The sequence below is a fragment of the Zingiber officinale genome, chromosome 6B, assembly GCF_018446385.1.
Source record: "Zingiber officinale cultivar Zhangliang chromosome 6B, Zo_v1.1, whole genome shotgun sequence".
Taxonomy (NCBI): domain Eukaryota; kingdom Viridiplantae; phylum Streptophyta; class Magnoliopsida; order Zingiberales; family Zingiberaceae; genus Zingiber; species Zingiber officinale.
In genome coordinates, this window is record NC_055996.1 from 35,991,538 (window position 1) to 35,997,069 (window position 5,532).

Below are 5,532 nucleotides of genomic sequence, written 5' to 3' on the forward strand. Positions count from 1 at the left end.
CTCAAACTTCTTGGTCAAAGCATCCAGCTTCGCAGACATGAGTGTGACTGCATCTACGTTGAATTTTCCTGATACCTTTATTGGATTCCCTAAGAAAGAACCACTAGATATTTCAGTTGCCCACTGATGGTGGTTCTGTGCCACATTCTTTATGATCTCTTCAGCTTCATCAAGGCTCTTGTTCATTAGTGCTCCTCCTACTGTAGAGTCGAGGGATAACTTCGTGTAATAGTTGATTCCATGTAGAAGGTGTGTAGAACCAACCATTTCTTAAGGCCATGATGGGGGCACTGTCTCAGCATACTTTTGAATTTGTCCCAAGCTTCAAATAATAATTCTGAGTCTATCTGTTTGAAGCTTGCAATCAAGTTCCTCATGTGGGCAGTTTTGCTCGGTGGGTAGAACTTGTCCAGAAATTTCTGCTCACACTGCTCCCAAGATGATATGTTGTTTGTTGGAAGGGAATTTAGCCACTGCTTGGCTCTGTCTTTCAGGGAAATCTGAAAAGGAAAAAAAAGCAATCTTACTAATTCTGGAGGGACCCCATTCACTTTCATGGTACCACAAATCTCGTAGAAAAGCTCTAAGTGGTGGTGGTTTGGATCATCGTGCGATCCTCCTCCAAATTGATTATGCTGAACCATGAGAATTACTGCAGGCTTGATTTCAAAATTGTTGGCTTCAATTGGCGATCGAGTGATGCTAGACCGAACCCCTCGTGCATAAGGTGTTGCGTAATCCTTCAACAGTTTATCAGCCATCTCTAAAAATTCTTGTACTACTTGAAATGCTTTTTGAAGGCTTCTTCTTCTCAAGAAAGTCCTATCGATCTCCGGATTGAATAGTAGAAGTTGCCTTGAAATATTAGCTCTTCGCATGTAAAAACAAAATATGAAATATAGTAAAGAAGAGAGTGAAATAATATTATATATTTTTTAGGCTTTTTAATAAGAACACAGAAAATAAAGAGAAACAAAAATAAAACTATTTATCTCTAAGTGCAAAATATTAGAAAAAGAAAAGATAAAGGAAAAAAACAAAGTCTAGTATAATCTAATATGATTATCACTAATGTTATAAACGCAGTCCCCGGCAACGACGCCAAAAACTTGTTACGATTCCGAAAGTGCACAGATTCGTCGTCAGTAATAAAGATTATCGATCCCACGAGAACTGGTTATAAGCACTAGCGATGGCTCACTTAGGATTAGCTAAACTACTGATGGTTGTAAGTTATCTAAAGAAAAGGGGTTTGGAAATGGAAACGAGAACTAGCAAAGAAGAAGTAATAGACTTGGTTTATGAAGAGTCCTAGGAGTTCGGTTTCATTGTAGTGGTATTGATGTATCACATTCTATCCTTTACTCATTGTCCATCAACATGCATTCGTCGGAAGCTGAAGTATCTATTCTTAGGTACCAAATAAAGAAGATCTCTATGAAATCCTGTTATGGTTAACCCCTCTTACTAGGGCACCACGGTAGATCACAAGAGCACTACTCTAATTGGTGTCACTAAGGATACAGATAAGGAGCTTAGTTTGGTCTCTTACTTCTTTATGGAGGAGTTATCTCTCCTTTCAATGAAGTACCCTAGATGTCTGTGAACGGGTTACCCCTGTCACTAGGGCCCCTCGGGTGTACGATCTAGGATATTCTCTCTACGAGATAGACAATTCCTATACAATCAAGTAACACGATATAGAGATGGAGTAGTCGAAACAAAGCAAGCGAAATCATCCAATGAAATAGAGGCAAAAGTATGAGTCTTACATCAAACCAATCCACAACTACTCCCTTATCCTAGAACAAGGAATCTACTCCATAGACAGCGGAGAAAAATCCGAAGACATAATGTTAAGCATACAATTCTCAAACAAGAAGAGAGGAAGAGAAAAGATGCTTATCCAATGACGACGAGTGATCTTCGGATCCAATCCTTTGCTTTTGGAGTTGATGTGGTGATGAAGGATCGCTGGACGGAGGTCTTGGATGGCATGGAATAGCACCAAGTCGATTCTCTCTCTGATGGCTCACTTCCCGGCTCTCCCCCCTTGAAGAAAAGGGTTAAAATCCTTTTATAGGCTAGGGCGTGGTTGCGGCGGCACGACTGTGTAAGAATGGCACAGTCATGCCCTTTATTATCTCTGCCCGCACTGTACAGTCGTGCCAATTGGCATGACCATGTGAGCTTCGGGCTCGGTTCCTGGGTCACGGCCATGCAGGGTTACACGGTCATTCCTTGTTTGGCTTTGGTCGTAGGGGGCACGACCGTGCAAGTATGCACGACCATGCTCTGATCTGCCTCTGGGTTGGTCGCACGGTCGTGTAAGAGTTGCACGGTCGTGTATTTCTCCTCTCCTGTTTGGCCACACGGTCGTGCGAGGTTACACGATCGTGTTCTCTGGCTCGTTTCGGTGCGTCGACAATTGCTATTTTTTCTTCGAAAGTTGTCCCTATCATCACAAAACCAAACAAGGAGCAGATATCCAAACAAAAGAGTATATATAATGAGTACATGATAAAAGAGGCGATCATGCAAAAAATATATACGTATAAAGTAAGTGAATGTGCGTTAAAACATACATAAACAATCATAACATTTATGCACATCACTACCCCTTCCAGATCTTTGGGACCGAAACTAATCTCCGGTCCTACTACTCTCTCTTTGCTACATCCTACTGCATGGATCTGTAATCATCGGCCATGCGATTTTCTCGCCCGATTTGAATCACCATCGGAAGGTCTGCCCGTTATCATATTGATATTACCTCGGGCGGCATTGTTGTGATTCTCCTGTTGCCGGGCAGTTGTTATCTCGGGTTGTGTTTGTTCGAGCGGTCAAAGTGGCTCGCCTGGTAATTGTAATACTCCTAACTGTGGTTCAGTCGCCCGATATTCCTATTGGTGCAGTTAGCACTAACGGTCTAACTCGGGTTTTGATGAATGATAAATCAGATTAAGTTAGGTTTGTTGTGATCTAACACTCTGACCGAGTGTGCAGACGAAGTCTAGACAGGTCGACGGGCTGACCGGATGTCTGGCAAGAAGTCCAGCTAGGTCGACGGGCTGACCAGATAGCTGGCGAGAAGTCCAAGCGGGTCGACGGGCTGACCAGACGCTTGGCAAGAAGTCCAGATGGGTCGAAGGGCTGACCGGACGTCTGGCAGGTATGTGAAGGTAAGTCACTGGAAGGGAGTGAATGTGAGGATGCGTTCCTGGGAAGGGAACATTAGGCGTCGATCCGGCTTAGATTCATTTCGGATCTCTAAGTCAAGATCGTGACTAGATTCCGGTCTCGGAAAGACGGAATCTAAGTCATACTTTTTATGTCAAACCTATGAACTGTGCTAACACTCTGTTTTGCAGGATATACACTATCTATTCACTTCGGACTAACCTTGTCTTGCAGGAAAGCTAGTTTCTGGAGAAAGGTGGTCCGAGCGCCCGGAGGTCCGGGCGCCCGGAAGGGATCCGAGCGCCCGGGAGGTGATTTTTATCCAGATCGCGCATCGCCATGTGAAGCTCGTTGATTGGACCTGCCACTTCTCACCAGGGCGCCCAGAAGGGATCCGGGGCGCCCCGAGCCTCATATAAAAGGAGGGTCAGAGGGGAGCTTCAGAACAACAATTGAGAAAGAGATCTTCTACTGCTTGCCCTGCTGCTCTACACTCCTGCGACGCTAACGAAGCTCCGACAACTCGCTCCTGTTCTTTTAATTCCTCCTTTGTCGGTATAAGCTTTGTTTTATTTTTCATTAGCACTTCTGTACTTAAACTTTCTGTAATCAAATATTCGAACTGCTAGTGGATTGCCCAACGAAAACACTCAACGAGTGCGGGCCTTGGAGTAGGAGTCGACACAGGCTCCGAACCAAGTAAAACCGAACTGTGTTAACCTTGCCTTGATTTCTTACTTTATCTTTTCTCTATTTTTGCTGTGCGCTTAACTCTTTTCGAATGAAAGTTTTAATCGATATTCACCCCCCCCCTCTATCGAAACATCACGATCCAATAAGTGGTATCAGAGCAGATACCACTCTGATTTGGTGCAACCACCAATCAGAAAAGGGGGTAAAATATTTTTTTAGTTTTTTTTCGGCTTTCATTTTTACGATTAATATCATTGCCCTTGTGGAACGTTTTTTTTGGCAATTAAATCTAAATTGGTGCAACACCAAACTAGATCTTTCTACTAGTTTTAATTCTTCCCGCACTACTAATCCAAGACTGAGTCTTGGGACTTTTTGTCTATTTTGTTTACTTGTGTACAGGACTAAAATGTCACAGCTTGAAGGATTCAGCACAGTGCGTCCTCCCCTCTTCAATGGGGATGACTTCCCGTATTGGAAGAAGAGAATGGAAGTCTATCTCAAAACGGACTTCGACCAGTGGATGAGCATCACCAGACCCTATAAAATACCAGTAGACAGTTCCGGAAATCTACTGGATCCAGAAGATTGGACGTCAGACCTAAAGAAGAAGGCGTCAACAGAAAACAAAGCAATCAACACCCTATAGTGTGGATTGACCAGAGAAGAACTAAACCGGGTCGGACTACATAAGAATGCCAAAGAACTGTGGGACAAACTGATCGAGTTGCACGAAGGAACGAGCGACGCTAAGGTAACAAAACGAGACTTATTATTAAATAAAATATTTAATATTAAAATGCAGGAAGGAGAAACTACAAGTCAACTTCACGCGAGGATCAAGGGCATCCTCAATGGGCTCCACGCCATCGGCCACCAAATGGAGAACCGAGATTTGATAAGGTATGCATTAAACGCATTTCCACGTAATATTTTGTGGGCATCTATCGTAGATGCCTATAAAATTTCTAAGAATTTATCGAAACTTAAATTAGACGAGTTGTTTTGTGGATTAGAACTACACGAACAAACTAACGTCGGTGCCGAGAAAGGAATTGCTTTGTTTGCAAGTCCCTCCAAAGAAAAGAAGAACAAGCCTGAGCCTGAAGCAGATTCTGACCAGGACTCTGATGATGAAGAGCACCTGGTGAACTTGGTAAGGAAAATGTTCACCAGGAGAAAGAGAGGCTTCAGCAAGAAAGACCTTCAGAAAATCAACTCCCCCGAACCAAGGAGCGTAACGTGCTTCGGATGCAATAAAAAGGGCCACTACAAGAATGAGTGCCCGAAACTGAAGAACGACAAACCAAAGTTGATAAAAAAGAAAGCGCTCAAAGCGACGTGGGACGACACTTCATCAGACGAATCGGAAGCCGAAGAACAAAAGAACCAGAGTTACCTCGCGCTGATGGCCCGTGAAGAAGAATCGGAGGATGAATCGGAAGACGGGTCTGAACCCGAATCAAGCCACGAGTCCGTACTCGTTTCCGAAGGTTCCGAAGAGGTATACCGAAATCTAAACAGAAAGTTTTTTAAAATTATTTCCTGCTTAAATAAAAAATTAGTAAAAATAGAAAATGAAAATAAGTCACTCCTCGAGGAAAATCAAGACCTCAAGGAACAAATAAAAAACTCAAGTCCAACTCAAGATCTAACACT

At 43.2% G+C, this 5,532-nt stretch overlaps 1 pseudogene; it reads left to right on the forward strand.

Moving 5' to 3' along the window:
* Positions 1-273: 273 nt before the first annotated feature.
* LOC121993390 lies at positions 274-345 on the forward strand (annotated as a pseudogene).
* Positions 346-5,532: the final 5,187 nt, after the last annotated feature.